General features: G+C 37.2%; 1 protein-coding gene across 1 annotated transcript in view; it reads left to right on the top strand.

Annotated features, from left to right (window-relative positions):
* The window catches only part of LOC146761042 (collagen alpha-1(XXV) chain-like), a 134,075-nt gene that overhangs the window by 65,784 nt on the left and 47,678 nt on the right, over positions 1–20,613 (top strand). The window lies entirely within an intron of this gene.

A 20,613-nucleotide genomic window follows, 5' to 3' on the forward strand; every position in this document is an offset into this window, starting at 1 on the left:
ATGAACATGCATGCAAGATTCATAACTTCATGTTGGTTTTGTTTAAGCTTCTGACGATAGAAGCACATGGTGGGAGGAAAAAGAAGCTCAAGATTTTTGAGTCATCTTCCCAAGGCTAATTAGATGGCTTTTAATTCCCTGTATTGTATACATGCCTATCACTAAGTTGAAGGAATGTAGTTTTCCAGCAAACACTCATAACTTTAGGGTTAAATCCTGGGCAAAGTACCATGGGACCTTGAAACTGAAGTGTTAGGAAGATAATTGTAAAACTGTAACACTGCCTGTGTGCTGTGGTATCCATGTAGAAGACAAGGGAGTTGTTTGATGTGATGGTAGAAAAATTGTCAATGTGTAAGTGAATAATGCAAGATCTGCCATCTGTTTCCCAGTCAGGTGGTTGATCCCAGCCATGGCTTGCTTTTCCTTGGAATTGTTTTGCTGCTGTTTCTCATCCTGCAGTTCCACTGTTGCATGCATTTTCTTTTTTACTTGGCTTTACCTTTTATTTCCTTTGCAGCAGTTGGATGACAGGTAAGACTGAATTGCAGTTTAATAGATTAAACTCATTGGGAAACTAATATAGTGGCTTGTCACCTGTAAATTGCCTCAGCAGGATGCAAGTTGTCATTTCAAATCAGAATTTTTCTTTCCGAGTGAGATTGCTTGGATTAAGCTTTTCCTTAAGCTCTTACCTTGAGAAACTTATAACCTTATAAAGTCTTTTTTTTTCCCCCCTACTTTACTAGCTTCTGCATGGCAGAAATAGATTTTGTAGGAAAATGGACTACAGTGAGATATGTTATACTGGGTTCTCTGAAGCATAAAATAGATTTCCCAAGAAATGCATGTGTATATTTATGTGTGTATGTGCGTGTGCTTTTGAAGCAGTGTATTTTCATCTTTTAATAACCTTGCAAACTTTCATATGAATTGTTGTCCACCTCTTCTTTTTTACATAACCATTCTAAGATACTGATATAATGCAGTGAATTTGCCAGCTGACCTTACTGCTTTTCACTTCACATCTGTTTGTAGCTCTGACAAGAACAAATGAGTACTGCTTTTAATCCAGGGAAGCCAGCATAGGTCAGAAGAATAGTGTAATGAGTGTGCGAAAGTGATTTGTAGTTAATCTTGTGATGTAAGTTTCAAGTAGATAAGTTAGACCCAGGCTTCTATCCAGTATCTGGCAATGTTTTATCTGTACTTTGCAGAGAAGCTGCACAATGAATGCAAGTTTATCCCACTGCAGAAGAAATAAATTCTAGAAAGGCTGAATGTTATCCTAAGTAAAGAAGCAGTTGTTAATAAACCTACCTAAGATGCAGAGTAGTCTTTGGTCTTAAGTTTAAACTGAACAAATACACACTAATACTGGGCATTTATTTGAGCAAGATTTGAACTTGGTGATTTATGAAGAATATTACTACTAGCATTCATGGGATGCTGTAGATACAAAGTATGTTTTAAAAATTAAGGGAGATAAGTCTTCAGTTTTCTTGAAGACTAATTCATTGCCTTGTGGTTAATGGATAAAATCTTTCCTTTGAACAATCCCTTAATGTCCCCTTGCAGGTGTAATAAAATTTACAGTTAAAATTACAGTTAATATTTCTAATCTAAGACCTGAGTTGCTGCTTTATTTGTCTTCTGTAAGAAAAATCATGGAGGTAGTACTGGATAGAATTTCTTCAACCTCAAAATATTCAAAGCCAGCAACAGTAACTTCTCTCTGTGTATATAATACATGCTTGATTGTGTAGTGTATAAAATACTTCTTTTTTATGTTGGGTGAATTTGGTTTATTTTTCAGACTGAGGTGCAGGGGTTGCTCTCTGTGTTTTTTCTTTAGGATCTGTTCTATTATATTTTGTATCTGCCCCTTCTGGTCTGTGTCTTACAGCATTTTTCTTCCTTCTTCTGCTGTCTTTCCTGCAGATTGTTCCTGACCACATTTCCTGTCTGTCAGCTTCTGTAGTACTTTAATACCTCTTCTCTTCAGAAGTTTCCCACTTGAAACGTTCCACCTATTTAGAAGCATTTTACTTACCAAGACATTAAGTAACTTAACAGTTTAAGGGTTTTGTCTGTTGTTTTGTTGTTCCTGAATGTGTTATGTGTCTGCAAGGCTGCTTTCACTTCTGCATTTTTAAGGATTCAAAATCAGATGAAGTCAGGTTCTTTCCTATTGCTTCTTTCAGTGGGACTGACTGTGCCAGAGTGCAATCAAAGCATTTATCGTAAGGCTTAGGCTATATTTAGGCTGCACAAAAGATGGCCAAGCTTGCTTGAAATCTAACAAGCTGAGTACAATGATCTGTGCTGGGCCTTTGTGCAACTACAGTCAAAAATAAATAGATAAATGTACATTTACTATCTAGCTTCTCAACATTAGTGCAAAGCCTTTTCTGTTTCCTTCTTCTATTTTCTTCCCTTCTTCCTCCCTCAGAAAACAAACAGCTCTTAACGTGCTGAAATGGTCGTGCAGTCAAATATGTGTGCAATTAAGTCCACAGGTAAAAAAAGAAACAAAATGCCTGGGTATGCATTTCCTTGAAATGAATGCCGTTAGAGCACAATTAAAAAGTGTAAGTAAAACTTGCTTAAATGTGTATTTGTAATGGGATATGCTGTCTACCATTCCTGGGTCACCAGTTCAAATCTACCCCAGGTCAGTAGTCACTGAATCCTGGGAGCATCTAACAGCTGGTGGTTTATGTGAAATGAGTAGCCTGTCTTACTTCAGTTTGTAGTGAACAGGTGTCCACATTGCAAAAAAGCAACTACTGCAATTGTTAGCTTGGCTGGCAGACTTTGTATGGAAGCTAAAGTATGGATGGCTATAGAATGGAACTGCCCTGTACCACTTAAAATGATTTCTTCAAGCTAGGACTGACTTATAGGCGGAATAACAAAGTTTGTGCCCTACTTATATTCACCTCTTAGACTGGAAGCACGGGGGTCTGAAACACTTAGTATGGTAATATGGTAGCTGAGAGCATGGGTCCAGAAACACTCAAGTATCTTTGTAAAGAGGAAGTGGTAAGATGACTGCCAAATCTAAGTATCTAAAAATTAACTCGAATACTCTCCTGTTCTGTGATAACATGTTAAATGACCTGTGAATTTCTGGAGAAGCTTCTTTCCCCATAGAGCTCTCATACTAGTGAGAAACCATTCTGTCCCAACCTCTTATTTCATTGCAAGAAATGTGAGTTTTGGTGCCTGTGGCAGAGCACGAGGCTTGGAAGGATGATAGGGCCTGTGTGTTCTCTGCTCTAGCAGCCTGCCCCTTGAGACTGGACCATGCAGGTTTCTAACAGGCATTGCATGACTGCCCTGCACAGAATGCATGGCCATGGGGCTTAACACACCGGGGCTGCTCTGCTGGGGAGAAGAAAAATATGGCCAGGACATGCAGTAAAAGGTGGCCTCACAAGGGCACAATGTTACACTGTTTTTCTTCAGCCTAACAGGTGGCTTGTCAACATAACTGTAATTTTATATAGAGGTATTCAAAAGCCTTAGAGACATAGACTGTGGCATTTCAATCATGTCCATGCCTTTGATACTGGCGCTACAGTGTTGGGAATGCTATGGCACTATTTAAACTCAGTGTATGTCAGTGTTGGCTCTGTGGTTGTGTGCCTGGTGCCAGCTCAGTACTTTTTTGTGTCAATGACTGCTCATGCCTCACATGAAAAAGTCAACTGGAGTAGTTTAAGGTTGGGTTTCATAGTTTTGTTGATAATGTGGATAAGCACCATGTTACAAACATTACAGGTGAAAAAATAACAACAAAAAGCCTCCTTGCTAGTGCACTAGGTTCTGTAGACTGAACAAAAGATCTTAATAAGACAGATAATTGCACATGGTTCAAAATATCACTAGTATACCTACAAAGAGACAATCTTATGTTTTATTGATAGTTGACTTGCTTTTGCTTTAAAGTATTCATAAAATAGTGGTTAATGGCACAGATAGTTAACTTGCCTAATCTCCTCAGTCTCTAGAAAAACTTGATAGTATCCTCATTAATTATCATAATCAATTTAGTAGAACAGGATGTTCTTTGAACGTTTTAAATTTCATGTTGGGATTTTTTTTTCCCCCATGAAGGAGTTTTTAAAATGTGGATTTGATAATTTTTATTCTCTCAAAGATCTGTGTTCTAATGAGGTAGAAGCCCTTTAATATTCTTAGAAGATTCCTTGTTGAACTGCATCATTTAGTGCAATTTTAAGGTTAAAGAAAATGTTAGAAAAAAGACGTAGTTTTTGTTTTGTTTTTGTTTTGTTTTTGTTTTTACCTTAACTGAGTGAAGAAGTTGATAGGCAGTTATTTCTAGCATCAGCTAATATGCAATACCATGTAATAAATATTATATAGGTAAAAAATTAGGGTGTGGAGGGAGAGGACAGAGAATTATAGTCATCACAACTTCTAGCAGTTGATGAATTTGACTTTAATGCACTGTCTAGAAGACAACATGAGGAAGGATACAGTGAGAAGGGGCAGAACCTGGATGGGAGACTGTCTTCTACTCCATCCACAGACCTCAGGAGGCTACAGAACATGTAGTTAATTACTTAATTAGCCACTGATACTGACAGGGTGTATTACTGTATGGTTTCCAGGTACAGTCAGGTTCTTGGTCTTGCTTAAATCTGGAAAGACAGTAGCTTATGATACTAGATTTGTAACTGCTGGCTTTTAACAAATGAGATTTCATAAACAAAACAGTCCCAAAATCCCCGTGGGAAACACAAATGAATACTTGAAGTAGAGATTTGACTGAAAATTCATGAAAAAGTTTTTGAACGTTGAATTGCAGCAGGTTACCATGTAGGTTTTTGAAAGCTATCATCTCTACAGTTCTTTTGTCTGGTAGTAATGTTAGTACTAGTAAGAATATCATTGGAAATAATTCAAAGACGTTAATAGAACGTAATCTGAATGAATATGTTTAGAGCTAGGAATGGTTATAATTCTCATTTGTCCAACATGTTTCTCATTGCATGTCAGTAGTGCAGAGCTCTTTCTTCTAAGCTGTGCTCATACAAACTTTGGTAAGGTCATATCAGACTTCTCTCACTGCATAAATACTTCACTTTCTGTCAGGATTCAGATAAAAGGATATGTAACTGAAATTTTGCAAACTTTAATATTAATATTATTAATAATAGTTTAACAGTGCAGAATTCCATCATGTTGTTTGTAAGCTATGCTCTTATATCTTATGCCATTGACATGGCATTGCCAGCAAAAGTACTGTTTTAGGAAACTGAGCAGAATGTATGCATATGTCTAAGCTATCTGCAAAGCTCTGGTGCTTCACATTAGAATATGAATGCAATAAGATGAAGCTCCAAGATGTTTGTAGTTAATTGACAGGTGCCTGAACATCCCTTAGTGCATTGTTCATCAGTTGGTTGCTGTTTAATTGCTTGCCTATGGGCTTAGATTTCCCAGACGTTTGGTTTTTTTTTGTGAGATCCCTTTGAGAAAAGGGAGAGGAGGTAGGAGAGGGGGAGGCGTAGAGTCACTGAAATAAAGATATGTATTACGCTGTCCATATTTTTGTCCTATGAAGACTACTTCAAAAGCTGTATCTTCAAAGGTTTTTGCTTTTATCTGGAACAAACAGAGCTCTTTAGAAAGTTCCTTTATGTTTTTGTTTCACTTGACACCTACATACTAGGCTGTCCAGTCTGCTAAACACTAGTGTCTAAATGCTTCTTTTTATGGGTCTCTAATTGCATATTTTTCAGAGGGGTCAAATTAGAGCTTGCTCGCTGAGCCCTGGCAGTGACGAGTGGCAGGAGCTGCTCACTTCTGCCTCTTTTGGCCAACAGTTGTGAAAACACCTTTTTAACATAATCCCTGTAACGTTTTGTTCTCTGAAAGCACATGAACTATATATTTATATGTTTTCTAATAGAAGACAGGTGTGTTTGCTTGTTTTTGATTTTTATTTTTATTTTTTACCATTTTGTGAAACTATGTGAGGTATTTTTTAACACATCTGCGGGATAGAGTTGAATGTACGTGTATGTATGCAAGAGGGAATAAACAGAAAAACATAGAATAGAAGGGCTGGTGAGTGGATAGTACTCCAAATGTTGTAAATGCTTTCAGCAGATCTTATCTTCAAGAAGACTGCTTGCACCATTTTTCATATTCATTACTGTTACAGTACTCCTCTGTGCAGAATTGCTCCAGGGTATTGTGAAGGCATTTTGTGAACAAACCTAATAGTTTGTTATAAACTACTGCAATAATATCTCAATTGAATAGATTCAGAGTTAGAACTGGGAGTGGTGGGCAGCTCTAGGATTGCTTAATGGAAAACCAGTGAAAGTCCTCTGGATGTGGAATGAAAAAGCTAAGAGATGAATCGAAATCTGAAACTTATCCAGTGGTTTTGTATTTGCACGTATGTTTGAAAGTATAATAATAAAACCAGAATTACAGCATGGAATAGCTGGAGGTGAAAGAACAAGCAGCGTCAATGGGATGCTTTGCTTCAGTATATTCTGTTAGTACTTGCAGTACTGCTTGTGTACGACTAAACCTTGCTTTAAAATGTTGCTATGCTGTGCTCTGCATTATGAGCACATAGGACTTACAGCTGTTGAAACCAGCTCTTATAGTAAAGCAAATTTGGTGGTGGTAGTACTTAAAATTGATACCTAAGCCTGAATAAAATTTCTGGAGTTCTAGTATTTTACTGGATTAGAACTTGTTACTTTATAGCATTGAAACTAATTTATGACAGATTAAGTGGTAAATGGGATCTGGAATGTGCTGCTTTTTCCCCAGTAGGTTAGGGGTTAGATGTGGGGGTCAGCTTTGCTGTACAGGAAACCTTTCAGTTTCTATTGAATGCCTTGGTACTTCTAGTTTGAAACAAAAAACAAAACAAGTTGGCTGTCTCATAACAGCTTTATAAATAACTTGGAGGGTCTTTCAGCTTTTTCTAGTGTAAACTGAGTAAAAGTTGTTGCCAGTGAACTTATCAGGAAAAGTTTTAATTTTAATATATTACTGTCTCTTATTGTAGATTACCCAACCTTTTGCCTGAGGTAGCATCAGCAAAAATGCTTGCTGTGGTCTTAGTCATCATGGCATATTAGTTTCTGTTTGGAGGCTGAATGAATGAAAGACCAGAAAAGCCTTGCAAGTTTATCCTAGATGCTGTCTTAGGCAGGGTGGTTCACCAAGTATATGTTGTCTGCTCTTATTTAAATCGATCTAGGGCTAATTTGTTTTCATTGTCACTGGTGAAGGAGATTCATTCTGCATCACTTCTTCCTTGTTTAGCTAGAAAGAGCTAGGACATCTGTGTCTGCCAACAGGGCAAGGTGCATGGTCAGCCTGCAACCAGGACTGGGTTGCAGGCTCTTAAAGCAATGCTGTGGAATGTTGCACGAACACATCCAGTGGTACAACCACAAAACTGCTGAAAGGTCATTTCAAGCTTATTGACAGCCTGCTCATGCAGTAGTGGCACAGTCAATTTTCAGGTGCTTATACGAGGTGTGTTGTATATGGTTTCCGTTTCCAAGCATTTCTTGGTAGAAGTTGCATTTTTTTGCATAGGCCAAATGGATGTAAATACTGAGGCACCATCATAGTGCATAAATTCTGCAGAGATAAGTACTTCATAAATAGATAGATAAATAAATTGGTCTGTATTTAGGCAAGAAAAATATTTCAGGTAAAATAGAAGATGCAAATGACTCATTTTCTTTTGAAGTAATCATAATTCAGTTTCTTTATTGCAATTGAATGTTTCTAATTCCAATAACTGTGTTACTTCCCAGAACTAGTAATTGATGTGAAGTGAGACATGGGAACATTTCATTTGAAAATTAAATGGTTTATGAAATTATGGAGCTTAAAACTCCAGTATTTCAATAGTAAGATTGGTGGGATATCAATTATTTCAAAATGGTATTTGATCTGCTCTCTTATGTATTTGCTATGATTATTAATTCATGCATTACTGGGACCAGTGGGATTCTTTGTTCAGGTCTGAAGTATATAATGTAAAGTTAGTGAAGTTCAAGGAGTCCCTGCTTAATTTAACTTCTATCCCACTGGAATGTGATCTCTAGAATATTACCAAAATAAACAGCAAGGTTAATGAATTTTTCTTTAATTTTATAATTAAAATTATTTCTAATTGAAAGTTATTATTATGCAGCCAGTTTCACATATATGGTAATTGCGCTTTGTAGTGAATATTTCCTATGCTAACAAATATGCTTCAAAGCAGGGAGCATTATCTCTAAATGCTAAGTGGGAAGAAGCATTGTGTGGAAGGAAACATCTCACCCTATAAAGTATTTCCTAATTAAATGCAGAATAACCTAATTGCTTTAAATAGGTTTGCTGAATATGACTTAGTAATTGCTAAGTTAAAGCTGATCTCCAAATACAGTATTAAAAACCAGGAGGGAAGCTTGTAGGTGCTCCAGTGTTGTACCTGGCAATTCCTAGTACTGGAATGCTTGCAGTAGTAGCAGAATTTCCTCTTTAGCTTTTCTTGGCTCCCAAAATAAACCTCTAAAAATCCTACCTCAACAGCTTGTCTCTATCTCTCCATTATTAAAAAAAAAAAAAAAAAAAAAAAAGATAAAAGTTTAAAAAAAAAGAAAAAAAAGTCAGAGTTGATGAAGATTTGGGAGCTGGCTACAGCACTGGGAAACAGGGACATTTCCTGTTAGAGCTCTTGCAAAATGGCACAGACAAGGAGACTTAATGGGCAGGGATTTATCTGGTCAGGTGTGAGTTAAAGTGAGTGCCAGCTCAGAACATCTGCCTCAATCTGCTTTTATAGCATGTCTTTGGCTTTACTGAGACTGGGAAAAAAGAGATGTGATAGGATGTGAGCACCTGCACTGGGATATGCTGAAGTCAGTAGCCGTCTACTTTGTGCTTGTGTATTTCCTTGAACAGAGCAGTATTTACATGCGTGCTTAATTGCTTTTACTGAATAGGAATGCTTGTTAGCAGAGCAGGTACAACACAATTTATCCCAGCTGTGCTGCCAAATGATGCTTTTCTGGACTCCAAGGGCAGTTCATTCCCTGTGCTGAGCATCAGCTTCCCGCCTAGTGCCAATGAAGTGCCAATTAGGATGGTGGGTTTTATGTGGCAAGCAGGTGTTTTTGATGAATAGAACCACTGTATCATCTGGCAGAGTGTAAGGGATAGCCAGGAGTGACTGTTGCTCTGTAGGTACACTGCTATATATTTTTAGTGTTTATACAACCATAATCTGAATTTTCCAGATAATGCTTTTAATTGGTACAATAAAATGTTACAATTGGCTATATATTCTTTGTAAAAACTGTAAGGCTGAACTAGCATGACAGAGACTTCCTATTCATAAGCATTTTATTTTCCCACGTTGCGCACTACAGAAATAATTTACTTACCAGGAATGGAATGTAGTCATGAGAATTATTACAGCCTTCTTCCTTCCATTTCCACTCATGAGTTCTCTTGGTATGTACTGTCCCCAGAAACAAAAGGCCAGTTTGCATGGGCAACCCAAAGAGATTCAGCCAAATGATTTGCAGGAACTAGTCAGGAAAACAGTACTTTGAGGTTGCTTCATTGCACTTCTGTGGTGAGGCAGGGAGAGGTAAAGAGGAGTCCTGACTTGGGCCTCAACTGTCTGCAAATCTTTGGCCTGTCATGGCTGACCTTATGAAATGTATTGTAGGACTGGAAGCTAAAATAAGCTTGCTTTTCTTTTTTATTTCTTTAAAGTAAAATAATTATTACCCACATTTCTGCAGGTATGTAAAATTTCACTGCCTGGCTGAATTCCATCCAAAAACTAAATTAGCTAACGACTAAGACACTACTGATAGCTTTGGGTCTTTAGGTGCTATCTCATTAATCCACAGCTGTCTGATAGGAAAATTACAGTGTTTTGAATGATACTGGATTATGTGACTGTGAAGTCATTCAGTAGACTAATATGCCTGTTAAAAGATGAACAGCGAGTGACACAGAAAACAGTTGTGACTGAGTTCTTTATTTGATATTCCCTACTGTAGGAATCAAGCTTAAGGACTTTGTCTGCTGCTGTCCCCTGTATGCCAATCTAAGGCATCCAGTTATGAAACATCGCATCATAGTCAATTCCATTATTTTAGGAAGCAAACAGAAGTATCAACACTGTCTTGATTTTACCTGCCCTGAAAATCAAACTGGTAATACCGGTGTCACATGGAACCTGGGATATCACCATCATTTATATCATCATACTTTGACATCTATGCTTTTAACATATCCTGAATAATAGTATATTGTTTCTAGAGAAGATTACTGCAAGCATTTATATTCTTGTTCATAATTTTAGGATACAACAAAAGTAACTCCTTAAAGCTTTACTGTAGATTTACATAAGTATTTCTTGCTTTAGTATTTTATTCTGTTTCCCCTGCTCATTCTTCTTATTCCCTTCCATTTTCTTTATTTCTGATGCATGCTTTTAAATTTAATTAGAAGTTTTCTGTAGTGGAAATGCTATGTCACGGCCTGAACCAGTGATTGAGCACATGGTGGGAAGGCAGGGCCAACACAGGGGAGCTCAGGTGCATGCAATGAACCTGAGTGACCAGGATCCACCCCTTCCCAGACCTCATTTATGGGTTGACAGTGGAGGTGAGGATAAGTCAGTGGAGATTCCTGCCTACCTGAGGCCTTCTGAAGGTAGGCAGCTTCTTTATTTCTGTACCTACAGCTGCTGTGTTTGAGTAAATTCTTGTTGCAGCGTGGGATCTTGCTGCTCTGCTGTTGTTGTTGTGTTTGACATCACATTCAGTTTACAAAGATGTTACTTAAATACATAAATTTATCTTTTTCCCCAAAGAAAGCACCTTTTCATAGTTTGTACTTCTCGCAGTTATTAACTCATGTATAAAGAGTGGGCCTTAATTCCTAGAGTGCTACAAACATGTGGTTTATTTTTTTTTTTTTTTTTTTGTAAGTTATCTTAGAAGAACCCTTAGGAGGTATTATTTGATTAAGTGTGTTGAGGAGAACTGCCAAGGACTTCTGAAATTCAAGAAGCCTAATAAGATCTTATTTTGGGAATCACGCTGGGGTAAGCCAATTCTCAGAGTAATCACAGCAAGACTGATCTTGAAGCATTTAGCTATATTATTTTGATGGTCTATGAAAGAACTTTTGTTTTTCACACCTTTTCATACTATGTTCTATTTTGAGATCACTAGATGCTGTGTTTCATCTTTCCCACTAAAATTTGTAATTAAAGGAGATTGCAACTTACATTCTGCTATACATCAAAGTACGTCCCATATACAGGATATCATTGAATAGAAGTGTAATGCTTTATTACAAATGTATTTAGTGACTCAATCTTGTTTTTTCAAATATTAAATAGTAAAGCTTTATGTGCAGCTGCAGTCACTAGGCAATAGTTTGATATACATATGCTTATTATACGTTGCAAGGGTTAGCAAGGGAAAGAATGTTTTCACTGGACTGTGCCGGGAAAGTGCTGGAACTTAAGCTCAGTGTTAAAAAAGAAAACAGAACAAAACAGTAAACCTGTTCAGTCAAACAACCTGTATATGCTTAGGAATCAGCAGGTCTCCATGCCGAAGAAGGCTTTAGTGTTGAAATGGAGAAGGATAACGGCTGTTAATGTGGACTTAAAGAAAATAGCTTAACTCTGTGTTGTTACATATATGTTAATATATAGAAATACTTATTCTCATACTTCTTCCCATTGCCTTTCATAATTTGTGTGGACAAGGAGAGCTGGCTGCTGATCAGCAGACTGCTTTTCCACAACATGGAAAGGATATACCCCCCTTGCTGTCTGGGAGAAACCTACCTTAGAAAACTAAGTGTAAGCCATGGTCATTGCTGCATACTCTGGACTGCATGAATCCTTTATGTTTGCAGTTTTGTTGTTACTCCTCATAGAACAGCAGACATACTATCAATATGTGTCCTGTTGTATTTTCTGTACATCATTTCAAGAAGAAATGCTATCTGTTGTTACCTACATTAAGCTTAGTTCAGCTACTCAGGCGGTATGATATAAATTGATTATGTTTGGTTGATTAGTCTGGTTTGCAACTCTCCTATTGCTTTACACTTTTGCCATGAAATAGCTGCACAAGATGCATCAAAAAGTCAAAAAAAGCCTTGTTTTAAAGAGTTTATCCCATGATATTTACACAGTGTTTATGAGGTAAGCATATCCTTGTGTTTTTCAGTTAGGTTTTTCCCTAAGAATTGGAGTGTTTATCCAACCAGTATAATAACAGAGAACAGCGATAAATAATCATTTGCAATTGTCATGAAAATTGCAAACTAGCATTAAGAGCTCATAAATTTGTGACTTCTAACACGAGCATAAAGTTGTAATATTTTGGTGTATTTAAAATAGCATACATTCTTTTCTGGGACGTACTGTAGCAAAGTGATGTTCTGACCTCTAAGCCCTCATTCCTCAATGGACCATTTAATTTGTAGGCTGTTTTCTCCTCCCTATCGTTATTCTACAAAAGAGTATCACAGGAAATGTCAGAGAGTTGTTAGATTGAGCTGCTAATCTCAGAGTGGAATTGAAAGCCTTTTCTAAATAAACAAAAGGAAAATGACATATACCTTCCTTAAGCAAGTAATCTCGCTGATTTTTATGAACAGGGCATATATGTTGAGACAAAACTATTGTATATTTTTTTCATGTATGCATGTAAAAAGTTTGCAGAGACATCACTCTAGATTGCTAGCTTTTTTTAATGCTCCATAAAAAGTCTCCTTGAAAGTATCAGCTTTTGATAGAATGTATTTTAGCAGTATTTTCAGCTGTCTAACAAAATGCCTTTCTTTTATTATCTGTTGTTACTCTACAAACAGTCCATGAATTTAGGTTCAGTTTATTCTGGTCTGTAGTCCCAGTGCATCTGAAAAATTGTAGGTTTAATATACATAGTAGTTAATTGTGTTCTATTGGTATGAACTGATGTTCAGTTTTGCATTTGCTATCCACTGCCCTGTGTAAAATAAATACTTAACATCATGTTATATTTTGCTTCTATATCATAGCTCTGAATTTTGCCCAGTTTTTGCTTTTCTCCTACTGACTTGAAATTGAAGTGGTGGTACATGTAGTTTGAAATGGAAGTTCCTCAACTTTCAGTTGTGAAGCACTTAGAGATACTTAGTGACCTCAAAATTAACAGTATTTGATAATTTTTTCCCTCCCTGAATGTTTTCTTCTGGCTCAAGGCATTATAATGCAAAAATATGTCAGCGTACTCTAAAGAAGCTCGCTTGCTTTCTCACCTACCAAAAGGACTGCAATTATGTTAGCGTGATGCTTCATCTTAACTAGTTAGTTCCTCCACTCGCTTGATGTCATGACAAGACTGCTGTGCCAACTGAGCTAGCTTGATCTGATTGAATTTCTAGCTTAAGCTTTTAAAAGCATTTCCCATTTCCAAGCATGTTTTGTTTGCCTTCTTTGAAATTAACACTTACAACAGCAGCAACAAAAAAGCAGGGTGTCAGGCCAATAGCGTACTCTTAAGTTGTAGACCAGCATCTGTGCATCACTGCTATACTGTACCACCCATCTCATACACCTGTGCTTGGTCTTCCAAGTGCGCATTTCTGATGAGCTTCTGAAAAACAAACTGATTTAATTATTTTTGGTTAGTTTTTGAATTCTCAAGAAGGCATATAACAGTCCATACACAGCTGCCAGAACAGCAGTTTCTGGAGCTGTAAATCTGTCTGGAATGATCTGGGCTCAGTGGTTTCTGCTGGCTGAATGGAACCTTGTTTCTGCTGAGCACTCTTTTGTGTTGTTTTTATCGTTACGTGCCTTCTGCTTTTCTAAGACAAATTTGTCACAGGGACGTTTCCATATGTCAGAAATTCTTGATCAGAAGTCCTAAAGTGTGGAAAAAAAATGCGCATATCCAAATGGAAGCAAAATAAAGGAAATGAGTTTAAAGAAAAAATACACCCTAGTTATTATATGGGGAACTCTGTCTTTAAGCGCAACTGTTGTGTCGGGACATGGTATGCATCATTGCTGCCTCTTGACAGGTTCACCGTGGAGAGACACAAATTAAATTCTTTCAGTTGTGGTTTTGAAGCTAAAAGTGTTTGACTAGTTCAGCCCCTGAATGGTGTTTAAGGAATAAAGAGAAAAAGAGCAGGAAGTTCTAATTGGCAAATTACTTCTTGTTATTTAGTTTGGCTTCCAAATTGGAAATTACGATAATGAGGAGCTTTGTGGGACTTGCCCTTGAAGAGGGCCAGGCAGCTTTTTGTTCAATTACCATTTAATGTGAAGATATTCAAGGAACATATTGTAGCATTTAAGCCATCACTTTATATTAAACAAGTATTCTAAGGTAATGATTTTTAAATCTCTCTTCATGGATGGCTTTAGTGATTTCAAGGTGTCTATGTGAAGCGTAGGTTGCAAACAAGGGCTAAAAGGATTTTCTTATGAAGTAATATTTAGCAGAGTGGCTTTAAATATATTCCTCAAGATGTAATGAAGAATAGGCAGTGTTGTGTGCAGTGATATGATGACTGAATGTTGAAACTGTCGAGGTGACTGTGTACATATAACAGAATTAACAAAAACTCTGTTACTTCCTTTACAATTTCTTAATGCATCTTGTTCTTAACTGGAAGTGATATTATTGACCAGGATTTGATTTCCACGATAAATATATATATTTAAAGTGCTGTTAACTTCAATTTTTGTCTTGTGGCAGAAGGTCTGCAACTTTGTTTGTTACAGATAAAAGAAAGATATCTGAAAATAAGGAAGGGGTGACGTAAAAACTAGGTATTTTGAGAGGAATATAACATGCCTACTTAATTTTTTAAACATGCTTCTAATAATAGTGGTTTCTTTAGGATAATTAGAGTGCAAGCAACAACAAAAAGAAAAACCCAACAGCTTACGATTTCACAGCCAGCGGGCTGGCGCTTTATTCTGTGACCTGTTGTTCTCCCTTTTTTGGGCTTTCTTACTGCAATTTACTCATTCCTTTTCTTTGACGTAAGAAGATCTGTTTTTTGCAATTTTGACTGCTTTTCATTCTGTAGAGTATGCTGCAGACGAACTTACTATGAACCTCTAGATTTGGTATGGAGCAAGGAAACAGTGTAGGCAAACCACTTAGCAAGTTTCATTCAAAGTCTAAAAGCAAAAAAAATATGTAATAATACTTTGAATGGGTAATTAAAAACTATTAAGAGCCATTTCACACGCGTATGTTTTTTATGTTTATGTAATCAACCCTTCCAAAGTTGCAAACTCAGAATAGGCAATTCTAACTAGTTGACTTTTCACTTATCTACGTTCACATTAATTAGAATGCTTTAAAGTGAAATAGTGGAAGGGAGTTAATTTGTCCAGCATGTTTCCTTCTGATTTGGTTCCTTTCAACCCAAAACTTGGCCTAAAGCAACTGCACTTAATGCCTCTTTTTAAAAAGCCTTTTTAAACAGAGGCATGCAATAGAAACACAGTTCCTGAACTCTAGCAGTGCTGCTGGATTCTGTTCTCAGACTGCCTATTATTGCTTCTGTATGAGTGGATGGCCAGTGGATGATTCATGGTCTTGGCCTCCTGTCCTGCACAGAGAGCTGTTTGAGAGCAAACCCACAGGCAATTTAGTTCATGTTTTCCTGTCGGGTTAAGCTGGTCCAGGAACAAGATAATCAATCATTTAAAAAATTAAAAAAAAAAAAAAAAGAAAAAAAAAAAAAAAAGAAAAGCAAAAACAGTTACTGTTGTGTATGCTGTTTTATTATATTTATGTTAGTGTAAAAGCATACAAATGTACACCAATGTGTATATGAATAAAAATCTGTATGTACACATACATGATGCTAGTAAAAGAAATGTCAGCAGATTGTAGCAGTAAAGCACTTCATTTCTACAATGGTAACCAAAAATAATCTTTGGAATTGTACCCGTGAAAGCCAGACAGTTCATAGTAAGGGCAGGGAGGGGCCTCTGGATAACGTGTGCTGACCTTCTGTATATCACAGGCAGCACATTTTGCTCGGAGACTGTACTGAAAGTATTTTGTTCCTTGGGAGGCAACATCCCATAAGCTGCAAGCAAGACAAGGAAGCTGTCAGTAATGTTTGAGTTCTCTGTATTGACTGGGTTATGTGAAATATCCCCCAGTGTCCACAGGGAAAGCCCCTGTTGTGTATTGGAGGGGGGGGGAACTAATAAAACAAACCCTTTTTCATCTAGCACAAAGGAAGCCTTTTCATTTATGGATGGTCTGGTTGTTGGTTATACCTTCAGCATGTGAACTGGTACATACCAGTCAGGTATCCAGAGTTGGATTCCACTTTTGCTTCACTTTCCATTTGCTTTAAACCAGTGACCAATCTCTCATACTCTATGGGAAGGCCTGCCTGAATGCAGCAGACTGCAAGACTGCAGAGCAGTATTTGTTGCTGACCTTTCCAACATCTGGCTGAAGCCTTGAAGCATGAGATTCAGTCATGGTGTAAAACTGCAAAGCGTTATGAGCATTTGGAAGTCAGCAAGGCAATATTCTTCTTCTCTTTTGTCCCTAAGCAGATGGAGATAAGCAGGGTGTCATAGATCATGAAGTACTAAAGCTGAAATGGGCAGCCATATCCCTGCAGTTTGGCCCTTCCCAAACAGGCCAGTGTGGTGATAGTTGTTTTTACCATTCCAGGATACAGAGTATGCAAATATATTCAATATTGTATCTTCTTTAGACTCCTGGTATCATCTTACAAAGTTTACAGTACTTTAGGTAGGCCTTCCTTCAGTAGTAGAGAGAGACCTAGACAAACAGTATGTGTGCTGTTGATGGTTCAATTGATCTTGGCAGTTTTCTCAGCCAAATTTCAGTGTGGTGTTGGGTATGAATGTATTCTGCCAGTGGAGCACAGTTGTGGCTAACTGAAAGAACACTGTTAAAAGTCAGAGCGTGAAGATATTAATAAATTAATCTACCTGAGATGTTTGGCTTCCTGCTAATATGGCATTTCTAGATATTTTTTTTCCCAAATTGGTGTATTTGTTTCTGAATCAGTGGAAAGCAGCATACAAGAAGAGGGTTTTTGGGTGATGCTTTACTGCTCTGTGTAATCTTTGCTGTTTTCCACACACCATCCAACTAAAATGTCTAATACAATACCATCCCACATGCTGAAGTATCTTTCCATGTTCTCAGACACCCTTGTAACTGTTGCCAAAGAAAAAAATACTTACCTTATCAATAAGGCAATAAATTTAAAGTTAGCAATTCTTGGTGTCTTTTTGAAGATGTTGTACTGATGTACTTCTGAGACATGAAAGAAGGAATGTGAGCCAAATGACAGGTAAAGCTGCAGAAATCCAAAAATGAAGCATAAAATAAATGAGATGAAGCATTGGAGCTTAACATCCAAGAGAAATGATGCATCTGCATTTCCAGTGCTGTTTTTTTTTAGGGCTGGATGTCTGTCAAGAAAGCATTATGGTAGAACATTAGCCATGGTGTGCAGTGCAGAGGCAGCTCATACAAGAGGTGCTATCTGAAGAGGAATGGTACAAAGTAACTTTCTAGCTTTGGCGCTCCAAAGACATAGTACCTGAAATATTTTTCAGGCACAATTGTGTAGTTTGTTTTTTCTTTCAACCCAAAACACAATTGTAATGCGTCTTCATGTGTAAATAGAAAGAAATGATAGAGAACTGAGTTTCTTAATCCTCTGTTTAATAGTCACGTAACTTCAGATTTTTGTTTCTACCTGGAACTGATATATGAGGAAACTGGAATGTTTTATGACTCTGCTGAAACAAAAGTGAGATAAAGGAGTCATTATTTTCCCTAAAGATGATGTTGTGCATCTTTCACATGAACCTGAGGTCTGAATGCAGTATGCAAATCACCACCTTTTATTGTGATGCTATTTTGGGGAGGTTTGTAATATGTCAGTACGTACCATTCATTTATATGTCTTGTGATTATTATAAAGTGAAGATGATTAATCATACTATGTGCAACTCTTCTGCTGCACAAATATAAAGCAAAACTGAATTTCACAGAGGCAGTGAAGCAACAGCGCACTGTCTTGCAAGATAGGCCTGTTAAAGTAAAGACCTGTCACATCTAATTTATTGAGTGAGACACACAACTTTGGAGCCAAGAGGCTGGTTTTAATACACCTTTAATCAGATTGTGTCATTCTTTCCAAAATATAACTGTTGAAATGCAATGTGCTGCATCATCTTCTGGCAAGCAGAGAAGGTGAAAAGCAAAGAGAACCACAGAACTGTGCACCTTTTGTGGCTTCTATTCTGGCTAGCGCACATGTAGTCACAAGCTGGTAAACAGCTAGATGAGAACAGCAGGGGAGCTGCAATCGTATAACAAAGACAGGGCAGTGAAACAATTCCTTCTTTAGGGTGAATGAAGCCAGAGGGGCAAGCAATGGCTATGAACCTTATCACTGCAGCAAGGACTGTAGTTTAGACAGCTTCAGGAGATCAAACTGTCCACTCAGATCTCATTCCCTTTTCTCTTTATTTTGTCTTTAAGATTGTGCACTGCTGAAAGTAAAACAACAGACATTTAAGGGCTTTTGGGCTGTTTGCAATTATTGTTGTCCAAGTCCTACTTTAAATCATGACAGAATGGATGGTCTCATTTGTGTTTTCATAGGGATGGCATTCCCCTGAACAATAACAAGGAATTTCTGTAGAATATTTGGAGACATTAGTAAACAGTACAGTTTTGAGCTGCCTAATTTCTTCCTTTTCTGGGTGTTATTGTTCTTACCATATTATCAGCAGGAAGCAAGTGTAGGAGCACGTACCTGCTTTTTGAATATCTGCTATAACTGTTGAGGAAGATATAAATACTAAATTCCTCCTTCTTACTGTATTGTTCTTTTGAATCGTAATTAGCTAAGGAGTAAATACTATTCAATATAACACTCCTTTGATTTTTTTTTAAATTTTTTTTAATGAAGCTCCCAACTCAGCCTGATATTTTATGCATCTGTAAGCATAATACTTTAGTTCTCTTATAAGACTTTATTAGCTTTAAAAATTTCTCACTCTTTGAGAGAAGTGCATTGTGTCATTGTCTTTCCCTGAATTAAAATGTTTTGTGTGCATCTTCATGCCCCATGTATGAGTACAGTTAGTTGTGATTTAATCTGGCAGGCATTTAAGTGCTGCACAGCTGTTTCCTCACTCTCTCTTAATGGGATGGGGAGGATGATGTAAAAAAAGATGTAAATCTGAGAGAACTCATCAGAAGGGGTAAGAATGGTTTAGTAAGAATGGGAAAGTAGAAAGGAACATTTTAAGAAAAGAAAAACAGCACAATAGAGAGACAACACGCTTACTGCTACTTGACTGATAAACAGCCATTGCCCATGCAGTGGTAGACCACCTGCCAACTCCCTTTAGTTCTGTTGCTCAGCATGATGCTGTGCAGTGCTGGACATCCCTATTGCTACTTGCACTCAGCTTTCCTAGCTGCGTTTCCTCCCAGCTTCTTCTGCACTCCTGGCCTCCTTGCTAGCAGCGCAATGTTAAGAAACTGAGGTGAAAGCACTACTGAGGAACAGCTAAAACATTTATGCGCAATCAACATTTTCATCCTAAATCTGAAACATGGCAGCATTTAGAATGATAAAAATTGAATCTTGTTTCAGTCAAAGGCAGGATTTGGGTGTATATATGTATCCATATTTGTGTATTAGTGCTTCAATGTGGCACTCATTTTAGATGGAATATAGGTGAGATGATGTAGCTGTCTTTTCTCTTTGACAGCTCCTTAGTGGTGTGTAATTGCTGAGTGCTTATTTTGATCGATTTGCCACCTGAAGTGAAAATGTTGTGCTAAAGTGAAAGCTTTGCGTGTCCTAAGGTGGTAAGGACAGCTCTTCTAATAACAGGTTGTATAGTTTCAACTAATAAATGCATATATTGAGATCATACTTTATGACTAAAGATTAGCAAGCACAAAAAAAAAAAAAAAAAAAGAAAAAAAAAGCAAGATAAACAAATAAAAAACATTGCTTACCCTCTCATAGATCATGTTAATGATTATTTTTTCTCATTTAAAAATTTATGCATTAACCTTGTTCCCAGCACTTGGATCTGGTCATGCATTTCTCTGGTAGAGTAAATGACTGTCTATTCTGTGTCTGTTCATGTGTAGCTACTTATAAACCATAATCAGGTCACATCTTAACCTTCTCTTTGATAAAATAAATAGATTAAGTGCTTAAGCTTTTCACTCTCAGGCAGATTTCCAAGCCTTGAATAATGCTATTTAACTGTTCTCTGAACCATTTCCAAATCGTTACATTCACATTTAAAGTTGATACTAGTACTGACCACTTAATTCTAGTGATTATCTAACTGATCTTACGTGAAGTACAAGCAATTCCTAACTACACAAGGTAGAGTCAGCTCAACTGTGCAGCATCTGTAGATGCTCCTCTCTACTTGATTAGTAACCACAACCTTGGTGGCCTCTTCAGATCATAGCTATGAAATGGTTCTTCTGTTATAATGCTGGC

The sequence above is a fragment of the Coturnix japonica genome, chromosome 4 (assembly GCF_054131305.1).
Source record: "Coturnix japonica strain WE chromosome 4, WE-NBRP24, whole genome shotgun sequence".
Lineage (NCBI taxonomy): Eukaryota > Metazoa > Chordata > Aves > Galliformes > Phasianidae > Coturnix > Coturnix japonica.